Raw genomic sequence first — 12526 nt, forward strand, 5'->3', positions numbered from 1 at the left:
AGATCTCTCCCAGAAGGAATGATCCATTTAATGCATGGGAGGAAACAGGATGGTTAGCGTGGGTGTATAAACTCCCCCGGGAACTTGTAATGGAACGTTTTTCATCAACTTTCCATCTTCACTCAGTAAAAGTTAAGTTGGAAAACCACCACTTGCTTCCCGCGTTGTTGTTGTTCACCACAGTGTGATTATTACTGTGGTTTACAATAGACCAACACTGAACCGACTAGAAACCAATGCTCGGGGCCTAGATGGTAAGTGATTTATGCGGCTAAGCAGCGGTTCAATATTGGCCTCAGTGTGCCCGAGTGAAACTCCCGCGTGCCCACTAACCCTTCCCATCCCGTCCCCTTGCCGTGTTTCAGAACGTCTGAAACTACCGGTGCAGTCGTACACCCTGCACAGTCGTGCTATGGAGGGGGGGGGGGGGGCAGGGACGAGGGGCAGGCAATGTTTACCTGGGTAGACATGTCCTTACACATGTACATACCTTTGGAAACTGCCCTCATTATGGGGCTTTTGGGGGGTGGGAGCTGTTTAAAATTTACACCTGGGTTTCATTAGAAGGTTACAAGTTGTCCTAGCTTGCAAACCTTTGGGGTTGCCGGTCGGTGTTCTGCTATTAGAGGTTTTCAAAATCCCGAGTACATTAAGAAAAGAAAAAAACCCAGCAAAACACTGTCCCCCCCCCAAAAAAAACAAACAAGTTAGAATAGGTAACCCCGACTCCAAAGCAATTAACCTTCCACAAGGAGTTCCCCAAGGCTCCTCACTATCCTACCTCCTGCCCCTCTGCCACCTCCTCTCTGAATTTGGTCTTACACATTTCTTACACGCGGACGACGTACGAATCGTTATCCCTATCACTGACTCCCTACCTAATGCAATCAAAACCTGGGAAATCTTTCCCTCGTTGCCATAAACAAACTTCTCATCAGCCTTAACCTTGCACTCAACACCTCCAAAACGGAATTCATGATAATTTCACCCCAGCACAATTCATCCACCTCCACCCAACTCAACTCCCTCCCACCCTCAATCCCTACTATGCATCATATAAGAAACCTAGGCGTCATTGATGACCAACTTAACCTTTAAAAATTCATTAGCACCACCATGAAAGAATGTTACTTTAAGCTACAAACCCTAAAAAAACTAAAACCCCTCCTCCACTTCAACGATTTCAGGACAGTGCTCCAATCAACCATTTTTACAAAAGTTGACTACTGCAACACACACCTCCTCGGCCTTCCCAAAATCACCTTCACCCCCCTCCAAATGCTCCAGAACGCAGTCACTCGCATCCTCACCAACACTTGAAGGAACGAGCACATCACCCCCATCCTCAGAGATCTACATTGGCTCCCAAAACAACAACACATCCAATACAAAACCCTCACCATCATACACAAAACCTTATATAACCAAAATATGCAGTGGCTCAATAACTCCCTCACCTTCCGCAACACCAACAGACCCACCCAATCCCACTATCTAGCAACATTAAACACTCCCTCTCCCAAACTTACCCACCACAACTCCACTAAAGAGCGCATACTTTCCATTGCAGGTCCTACCCTATGGAACACACTGCCCATCGACCTTCGCCAAGAACACTGCCTGCAAAAATTCAAATAAAAACTAAAAACTTGGCTCTTCTTACAAGCGTACCCATGACCCACCCTTTCTCAGCCCTTGCCACTTTCCACCCTATTTCCCTCAACTTCACCGCTCCTCCTCCCCCGTCCCCAGCTCCTATCAAAATCCCCCTACAACTCTCTCTAACCACTTCATTCTCTCATAGCAACCTCCTTGACTCGCTACTATGTATAACGTTGTAAATAGGTAGTGATCTTTATATCAAATTGATCTTTATATACAGCTAATTTAAATCCCACAACCTTTAAAATCCCTACCCAGTCCTCCCCTGGTTATTCCCCCCCCCCCTTAGTTACTGTTCTTTGTTATCAACTTGGTTCCACTGTAAAGCAATTCCGCTGTTGTTATGTTTCAATGTAAACCCATATGATGTCTCCAACGAATGTCAGTCTAGAAAAACTTTAAATAAATAAATAAACATATGAAGTTAGTGCTCAAAGTGACGAAGTATCACCATGGTGCTCGATATCACCGCTAGTCATGACGAATTAACCATGGCCGAGTCATACATGAGCCTTTACTGCCCCTGCAGAAGTTGACCATTCGAGGTGAATGCCAAGAGCCACCACAGCTGCTTCGGCCAAGGCAGTGAGAGTTTGCGAATACCCTGACTCTGTGAGGTCAGCAGGGTAGCAACATTCACATGCGTTTTGACAGCAAGCTGGTAACTGGGATGAATTAGCAGCAAAATTCACACTGGCATGCCATCGACGCGGAGACGAATGTCACCACCTACAGGCACGTATAAAGGGCCCGATTTTCAAAAAGGATTATGCACGTAAATAGGTTTCTCAAAACTGCTCAGGGGAAATTTTTTTGCGCATAGAAATACACGCAGAAGTGATATAAGAAAGAGGCGTCTGGGTTGGGGGTGGAGCGGAGACCACGTTTAAATGCATGCTCTCGAATTTTCAGAGATCTACAAGCACGCCGCTAATGAGCAAGTTTAAGTGCGCGCAGTGATGCCTCGATGGGTCCCGTCCGCTCGTTTTCAAGGCCGGCTTGTGTGCATAAGGACAACTTTGAAAATTTGGGGATAAAAGTCTGCGTGCGCTTTTGTACATGCAGACTTTAGCCCTGCATGAGCCCATTATAAAATCACCCTCCTCGTGCCTGAAGGTCAGGGCATAAGGAGGGTGGCCTTCAAATATCCTATGTAATTTACCCTACAAATGCATGCATTTAAGTTACACCGATTTCAAAATGAACTTGTGTGTGTTATGTTCGTTTTGCAAATCATCCCACATCTTATCATGCACAAATCACACCTGCAATCTGGCGCGCACAAAAACTTTCCCAAAAAAGTGACATGTATAGGATCAAAATTTACGGACGCAGGCGCATAAATCCAGACCCCGACCCAACTCTGCACCCCGTGAACAGCTCTGCACAGAACGGGTAAACCCGCGCGAGAACACAATGTGCACATGCAAGCTTACCCCGCACACCGGCTGGGCAATTTTCTAAAAAAGTCATTTCTGCACATAAAACACTGTTTTACCTGCAGAAGTCCCTTTCAAAATTACCCTCTAAAAGGTCCGTCAATTCCTCAGTGCAGATGTTCCTGGTGTAACCCCTGCTTGATGGTTGCCTTAGAAGACGGGAGCACATGGGGGTCCTAGGGCCACTTTTCAGCTCTCTCTCCCACTCTCTCATAGTTCAGTACGGCCCCGGGATAGGGTTCTTTTCCAATGGGGAGGAATCAATCCTCCAAGGTCCAAACAATGTTGCCGCTAAGCATTGGGTTACTGTTTGCAAAACATTTTGCTTGTGAGCAAAACTTTTTTGTTTCATTATCCTGTGAGCACTACTTTTTTTTTTGATGCAAAAAGCCTATCAATTTTATGCTCTCAGCAACCCACTCCTTAGATGAAATGTTGGTAACAGTATGCACACAAAAACCTTTTCACATACACATATCTCAGTACTGCAAACCCTTCACTGCCAGACACTGAGAATACAAACCTCTGCAAAACAAAACAAAATGAAGTAAAACCTTGCCATATATACCATACCAGCACTATCTGAGGCCTCAAACAGCAGCAGCAGCCTTATCTATGACACGGCAACAATGCAATTATAATACCATGCCCTAGAATACTAATACACCACCTACTGGGGTTAACAGAACAAAGCCCTACAGAAAACCTACATGCCAGCAGAAATACTGCACCTCAGTTACACACAAAACACATACAGACCCTTACTTAATACAGAATAAGGGACTACAAATTAAAAACAGAAACATGCACGCAAAAATAAAATGGAAAGCCCAAGAAACCAGACTCTGAACAGTGGAATACTGATGAAAGAACAAAATACAAAAATATAATGCACATTCCTAAAGATAATATATGCCAATCACTAAAAATTCAAACTTTTATTTTATTTTTTTAATCTTTGCTGTCCGATCTTGGTTTTCTAATCGGTTGATCCCAGGCTTTTTTTTCCCCAATTCCTTTGACAGGGTCTTCTTTTTCTGTTTCTTCTCTCTCTACCTGTCTTCTACCCTTCCTCTCTCAAACACACACTCAGGCTCTCATTCTCACACGCTGTCACACACACACATGGCTCTCACTTTCACATAGTCTCTCACACAAACACACACACTCTCACACACACAGAGGCTCTCACATGCTGTCTCTCTGAACATACAGCTACAAATCTACAAATAATCTACAAATCTACAAATAGCTCTCAAAAAACATTCCTCCAACAGACCCATCAGAGAAGCATATAGAGAATATCTACAAGTACCTCACAACAATACCACCCAACATATAACATTGAGAGATCGGGCCTTCTCCACAGCAGGTCCCCCACTATGGAACTCAATCCCCTTAGAATTACGACAGGAACCATGTCTTCCAACCTTCAGGAAGAGACTTAAAACATGGCTGTTCATGAAAGCATTTCCGGACCCTTAATGATTCACTTCCATCAAATGCAGCAACACTGAGCATCTTCTATTAAACTGAAACAGACAATACCAACCAATCACTACAATGTTTTACTTCTTGTTAAACTTTTTATCTCTCCTCTAACTCTAATCCCAGTTAGAATAACCCCTGTTTTATTGTAACTTTTTCTTCTACGCACTTGTTATACTTTTGTAATGTATACTCTTACGTTTTAGCTATGTACGTTATAATGTATTGCTCACCCCTTGTTTTATGTAAACCGACATGATACGAACTGCCGTGAATGCCGGTATAGAAAAACACAAATAAATAAAATAAAAATAAATACAGGCTCTCGTATACACACATTCGACAGGGCCTGAACCTTCCTCTCGCCTCTGGGCCTCCTCTTTGCGGGTTGCCGGGAGATGGGCTCCACGGCGGCCCTGATCTTTTCGGGCGACCGTGAGGTGGGATTCAAAGCGGCCCTACCAGACACTGCTCCTCTTCTGCTTGAGGGCCTACGCTCCTCCTCCTTCCTGCCCGCATATCTCCAGCAAAATTTTACCTCCGGGGTTGCACGGGCAAGAAGAAGGAGCATCTGGAGGTTTGGGGGTCTCTTGTTTTCTGCAGGCTGTGGTGGGATGAGCTCCACCATGGCCCCGCCAATCTTCCTATGCAGGGGGATAAAAGCTGCGCATGGCCACTAGAAAAGTTGTGCGCAGCCGTGCACACACACAGCTTCGAGGGAACAGTGGGCCCAAGATGAAAGGGGGGAAGGTGGGGGAGGAACTCACTTTCACATTCCTGGGGCGATAGCAGTTCCCTTTCACCATTAAGGAATGTGGGCACCAACAAAATACTCTGGAGGCTTGGGCAGAGTGTCCAAAATAAGTCTTTACTATGCAAATTCTTAGACTGCAAATATGGCACTGAACACATCAGATCTAGGCATAACTAGCATGAAGTCACAGTTCTCCACTCTTTTCCTTTTTTAAGTTTCTCAGTAATGGGCCAGGGAAAACTCTCACCCTCTAGGGCTTGGCCAAGTAAGGTTTTGCAGGTGAACAGCAGAATCCTAGATGGGCGGAAAAAATCCCCTTCCAAGTTACTGGTGGAAAAATATAATGTCTTAAGAGCTGCAGTTTCTCCCAATGGCACCACTTTTCTGCGGGGTGAAGACTCCAAATGGGTGTCCTCAGAATGTAAACAGGTCTTACTCACAGTTCTCATTAGATGACAAAAACAGGGTCTTACTTAGGAAAGGTCCAGATAGCAGGGAACACAGCAGCTCTTTTCAGGGTAGGAAGAGTGGCCACAATCTTCCTCCCCAATAACTCAATGTAAAAAAAATATATATATCACAAAATTGGGAAAATCTGGAATCTTCCTGCACAGTCGTCACCCCTGATCTAGCCCAAGGTGTTTGGGATGTAGAGCAGCAGAATCTTCCCAACTCTTGAGCAAATCCTCCAGCCAGGGGTCTCAGGGCTCTCACACAGGAAGGAACAACTTAGAAGTACAAGAGCAAAAACCCATGATCATTTACTGGAACTAGCACCCAGAAGGAACAAGTCCCTTTCCCCACTTCTAGCGGGTTATGCTACGGTATGTAGCTTTGTAGTCTATATTACGCAAACAAACTAGGAGAATAACACTCACTATGGGGTGGATTTTAAAAGCCCTGCGCGCGTAAATCCTGCTGGATTTACGCGCGCAGGGCACTCGCGCACCAGTGCGCCTATTTTGCATAGGCCGCCGGCGCGCGCAAAGCCCCAGGACGCGCGTAAGTCCCGGGGCTTCGTAAAAGGGGCGGGAGAGGGCGTAACTTGCACAACAAAGGTAGGGGGGGATTTAGGTAGGGCTGGGGGGTGGGTCAGATAGGGGAAGGGAGGGGAAGGTGGGGGGACGCAGAAGGAAAGTTCCCTCCGAGGCCGCTCCGATTTCGGAGCGGCCTCGGAGGGAACGGAGGCAGGCTGTGCGGCTCGGCGCGCGCAGGCTGCCGATTTTGCGCAGCCTTGCGCGCACTGACCCCGGATTTTATAAGATACACGCGGCTAAGTGCGTATCTTATAAAATCCAGCGTACTTTTGTTTGCGCTGGTTGCGCAAACAAAAGTACGCGCGCGCGTACTTTAAGATCTACCTCCAAGTCTTTTGTGAAACAATGAAAAGATATTTTCTGTAGTATATATATACACAACAGGTGCTTACGAGAACACTTGAGACAAATAATAAAAGAGAATATATACAATATATCAGCACAATAAGCAAGGGCAATTTCCCCAACTAATAGGACATATTTATATACAAATGTGTAGCAGAAGCAGTCACTTTTTCCTGGAAAAATGTCTCCTGGCTCTCCCCAACTAGTAAATCAGCTAAGCAATCTCTCATCCATTGGAGACAGGTCAGAGCTGGAGATCCCTTACCAATGTGAGATTTGTCATGCTGTCAGCTCGCAGCAGGGAAACTATCTGAAGTTTGAGGTGCTAGAGATTTTATGTCCTTTGGGATAGGACATACGCTGTTTGAATTTCTTTGTATAGTCTTTCTTAATATATTGCCAAATTAACAGATAAGAGAAATTTGCTGCGTATGTTTCAGGACCACTCATAAAGGTTAAATTATGTTTTGTGCATATTCCCCTAGTTTTCATATGTGTTACTATATGACTAGTACCTAACATTCTTTAAACTAAACATAATATCTAGAATAATATTTGTATTAGTATAAATGAAAGCAATCATATGATAGTTCAGGTAGAAACACTACTACTAAATCACTATAAAAATACCTGTAAATACTGTATGCAACTCTATAATATACTTCTCAATAAAAAGTTTTACTGAAACTAATCTGGGTATATGCCAAGGATTTTCATCTTGACTCTTTGCAAACTTACTGATACAACCAGCCAAGGTCAAGGTTTAACTCTTAATATGCTAGCTGGCTTTAAGTAAGTAGCAATCTTATGCTTTTAATTAAGTCATGTTTCCATTTTGTGCTCACTATCTATCTGTTCATGACCTTGAAGCTTAGAGAAAGGGAGGGCAGTGTGTGTGCCAGCCTGCATCTAGCCAAAAGGGAGTGAAGGGAGTGAGAGAGCTACCTAACATCCCACACTGTGTGTCTGTTATCTTTCTTAGCGAAAATATGCAGTACTTCCCTAACAAGCTATGTGCCGGCCTGGTATACAATAATGGAGTCTAAGCTGTACTTTCTGTAATACTTGGGGGTGGGGTGGGAAGCAATTTGTTTCTTAAAATTGCATACAATTATTATAACTATATGACAGTATTTTTCTCTCATAAAGGGCAAAATTACACACTAATACACCACTCTAGGTGTTATTTCAAGTCGTGAAGCCCAGAGCCGGGGAACAAACCTCTAAGGTAAGCATGCCTACTCTCCTGCTCTCTAAACTCAAATGCTGCAAGCTGCTTTTATAAAAAGCATAGGGAGCTGGCCATTCCGGCAACCTCAGTGGAGGAGCTGCTCCAAAATGATGCACCCCTCCCTCTATTACCTCTTCCTATCCTGGCTGAAATGGGATTAGAACCAGAGCCATTCTGGTAATGAATCCCAAAAGGGTCATCACACCAGCGGACCGCTTTGTCACTAAGATAAAGACACATTGACATCTGTAGTCATACACTCACTTTCAGCCTAGAGAAACTGATGGAATGTGTGCAGAAGGGAGAAACAGTTTATATAAAAAAGGGTTTGGTAAAATTAAAAAAAAATTGTAGAAGTGTACACTTTTGGCATCTTTTTGCCTTTTGATAATTTTTATTGAGGCTCCAGTAAGCTCAAACAGGGCAGCATAAGGTGTGGGTATGACCCTGGCTGATTGGGAGGGGCTGGCATGGAGACAAGGTGTTCTACATAAGGTACTCTAGTCTGGCCAGCTTTATGCTTCTTAGCTTGCAATATACAAAAAGCTGTAAGCTCGCTTCTTGCTCTCTTTTCAGCTAACATCTGTGAGTCATGAAATGAGGACAGTCCCTTCTAAGCCTTTTCGCTGAGACTGGAAACCTGTACAGCATGGAGGGGATGGATCTGACGGCCATGCCACCTAATCCCATTAGGGGGGGGGGGGGGGAGGCACAAAACTGTTTGGATGCTTGCCAAACTGGGGGGGGGGAGGTACATTTCTTGCAAATAAAAGAGAAGGAATCTTGCTACTCTATTACATTAATTGGCTGAAATGTAAATATTGCTCTGTTCTTTCTCTCCCCTCTTCCAGTTCCAAGTTAATTTTCCCTGTTTTATTGTAACTTTCTCACATCCTTTTTCTGATTCCCTGTATTTAAAAGTTCAAGGTTCTTATTGAGAATATGGTTTATTACGCTACGTTATGCTTTTCACACTTTGTTAATTGTAAACCGGGTTGTTGTGATGCCTGTCATGAAACTCGGTATAACAAAAACAATAAATAAATAAATAAATAAATAAATCATAAGTTTGGCATTTTAACTGTTTGTGATGTGTTCAGAACATTTATGCAAGGGTAAGAACATAAGAACATGCCATACTGGGTCAGACCAAGGGTCCATCAAGCCTAGCATCCTGTTTCTAACAGTGGCCAATCCAGGCCATAAGAACCTGGCAAGTACCCAAAAACTAAGTCTATTCCATGCTACTGTTGCTAGTAATAGCGGTAGTTATTATCTAAGTCAACTTAATTAATAGCAGGTAATGGACTTCTCCTCCAAGAACTTATCCAATCCTTTTTTAAACACAGCTACACTAACTGCACTAACCACATCCTCTGGCAACAAATTCCAGAGTTTAATTGTTTATTCTTGAAATTGCATGTCTGCGTTTTTTTTAAATGAAGGTCAGGAAATGCATATGGCTCTTAGCACAGCCATTCTCAACTCAGTCTGAACACAGCCAGCAAGTCAGATTTTCAGGATATCTGCAATGAATATGCACAATGGATTTGCATGCACAAACTCTCATCAAGAATGGAAATGTAAAATAGGTCAGTGGATAAATACCTCCAGGCCCATATGATCTGTCCATCTACTTTCATTTTCTTTTTTAATTGGCATGATATGAAAACAAAACATCTGCTTACATTATTACTCGTGTGGACATTACAGATTATGCAATGCCCTCCAAACTTAATACCATACCCAGTACAGGGGCTCCCAACCATTTTGGCTGTGTGGATCCCTTATCAATCTCCAAAATTTTCAGGGACCCCCAGTCCATCACTGCACTCTCTCTGCTCCCCGTCCCCAGTAATCTCCCTCTATAATCCCCATTCTCGAGCCTGTCCCCACCCTTCTCTTTCCTCCCACAAGTCTGTCTGCACTATTCTTTCTCTTCCCCTTCACCAAAGTCCATCCAGACCAGTCTCTATCCTCAGTCTGCCCTCAAGTCCCTTTCTCTCTCCCTCAGCTTTCACCCCCCACCCACGTCTCTGTTCTCTTAGTCTGACCCACCAATGTCTGTCTCTTCCCAAACTGACCCACAAGTATCTTTTCCCAGTCTGACCCGCCAGTTTCTCCATCTCAGTCTTCAGCTCCAATCTTTTCCCATTCGGTCTCATCTGCCACCAGCCTTTCCCCACCAGTTTCTTTCCCTCCAGTCTCTTTCTATCCGATTAGCTTGTCCCCACCAGTACATTTCTGTCCCAATCAGTGTCTCTCTTCCCCCAGTCTGACTCACCAGTATCTCTCTTCCCCCAGTCTGACACACCAGTATCTCTCTTCCCCCAGTCTTTCTCCACCTCTGCCCATCAGTACCAAGCTCTCTTCCCCCAGCCTGTCTCCTCCAGTTTGTGTTTTCTGCCCCTAGTCTTCCCCCACAATCTCTCTTTACCGCCCTTGTCTGTACTCACCAGTCCCTCTCTCCCCTCAGCTTATCCTCACAAGTCTCCCCCCCCCCCACTTGTTCCAACCAGTCTCTCTCTCTCTCCCTGCCAGCCTTATACACTAGGATCTCCCCCCCCCCCCCCCCAACCGCTTGACCCATCACTCTCTCTCCCCCTAGTCTGAAACACTAGTGTCCTTCTCCACCCAGCCATACCCATCAGTCTCCCCCCCCCCTCCCCAGTCTAACCACCAGGGTGTCTCTTTGCTCACTCGGCTTGACCCACCAGTCTCTCTCTCACCCCTATCGCTTCATTCCCCATCTATTCTGTTGAGTCTCCACTGTAGAATTTTAGAATGCTGGCCTTCTGGACTGTGTGCCTTTTCCAAGGCCAAGCTAAACTCACTGCATAGATCTCATGGAATTTGTTTACTGTCGGCAGTAAAACATTTAGAGAAGCCTAGGCAGAAGTTATTATTCAAAAGATATAGAAGCAATAGAAATATAAATAAGTCTTCTATTGGTTAAAAGCTGAGTTTTACCTTATATGGAAATACTTCATGTTGTGAGACAGACCTCCCAAAAATGCAAAGCTCCAATTAACAACTGTATATTAAGTACTGAGCAACTAAAATGATATGTTGATCTGTGTTTCCTGATTTCTTCAAATTTGCATATGGATGTTATGCAATCTCCTTCCATGTAAGTAAATAAAAGAAATATTATCAGAGTCACTAGGTGTGTTTACTATCCCATAAACTTAGCCTGGGAGGTCTGATAGGGCTCCATGGAGCACCCTGATTGTGGAAGTTTTGACACCACTCTCGCCTGCCCACCCCATGAGTCGCATTAGCTCTCTTCCTACCCACCCCACAATTCCCATGGTTCTGTCCCCTCCTCCTCACAAATCTCCATGGCACTCTCTCTCTCCTCTTGAGTACTCTCCTCCTTAACTTGAAGGCCACTGTTCCTACTCCAGCCTGCCTTCCTTCCAGGCTCATCTGTCTTAGCTCTGGCGGAATGGTGATCAAGTGCTTCTACCCCGCTCCTCCTCACAGACTGGCTAATTTTAAAAGGAACGTGTGTATCGGCACACGAGCAGAGATGCGCTTAATTTTATATCGTGCACACAAGTACACACATATCATTTTAAATATCCCTGCCGCGCGTATGTGCATATTTTACGTGCACATTTTAACAACATGCTCGCACAAGTGACCATATGGTTGGTGGGGGTGGGGGGAGGGAGAGGGAGAGGGAGACTCTGTAAGAGAGACAATATGACACTCTATAAACCTCCCACTATAAGAGGAGCACTTTCAACTCAGGGTGGGGATGTTACAAGAGTCTACAGACCCTTGCGCCCTAGGCAGACCAATGTAGCACTGCCCCCCTAAAACCCACCCTGAATGCCCCCTCTAACAGTGGTTCTCTCTCTCTTCCACCCCCTCCATGTTCAGGATCCCTCTGGTTCCAGACTTGCTCCTCTTCAGGACCAATAGTAAAGTTACACAGGGGACATGCCAACGTGCACCAAGATCAGAATTTGTGAAATTCAGGGTTATGCATTTAAGTCTTGGTGCCGCCCTGGAACGCCCATTCCCCACCCCTTTTCTGCCTCCTTATTCTTTTTTTTTTTTTTTTTTTAGTTTTTTTTATGCATTTCAAATTAAAGACAAGAATATCTTGTACAGTAAGTAACATGAGATATACAACAGAATTTGTAGACAATATCATACAAATAAGCAAAAAAGGAAAAACAATCAAGTATCCTCATATGTTAAAAGGAAAATGGAGGGAAGACGAGGAAAAATTAAGCAAATATACTGCACCATGAAATTAAGAAAAGAAGCATAGTGAGACGCTAAACATCAGTTTCACTTAATAAAGCCGGACTATAAGAGTGACTATTGAGGGTGCAAATCTAAGAACGACCGCAGTTGGGATGGTTCAAAAAAATATAATTAGCATAAAGATAATGAATCGAGTACTTATAAGGATATCACAAAACAAATTGACCCCCCTTAGACAACACCTCAGGGCACATAGAAAGACATTTTTTCCTGCGAAGTTCAGTAACTCTAGTGAGAACAGGATATATCCATAACTTTTGCCCATAATATAATGAAGAACGATTACGAA

The 12526-nt window shown here is 44.2% G+C and overlaps 1 protein-coding gene and 1 long non-coding RNA gene across 8 annotated transcripts in view; one reads left to right on the forward strand and one right to left on the reverse strand.

Annotated features, from left to right (window-relative positions):
- SYTL5 (synaptotagmin like 5) overlaps nucleotides 1-12526 on the reverse strand; it is a 186838-nt gene that overhangs the window by 81927 nt on the left and 92385 nt on the right. The window lies entirely within an intron of this gene.
- LOC115092397 lies at nucleotides 169-8663 on the forward strand. Of its 2 annotated transcripts, none has more exons than XR_003857001.1 (3): nucleotides 169-254; nucleotides 7875-7953; nucleotides 8533-8663. It is a non-coding gene; the product is annotated as an uncharacterized LOC115092397 (long non-coding RNA). The 2 variants fall into 2 exon arrangements; XR_003857002.1 differs by lacking the exon at nucleotides 169-254 and adding an exon at nucleotides 7654-7750.

Source organism: Rhinatrema bivittatum, chromosome 5 (assembly GCF_901001135.1).
Source record: "Rhinatrema bivittatum chromosome 5, aRhiBiv1.1, whole genome shotgun sequence".
NCBI classification, from domain to species: Eukaryota; Metazoa; Chordata; class Amphibia; order Gymnophiona; family Rhinatrematidae; genus Rhinatrema; species Rhinatrema bivittatum.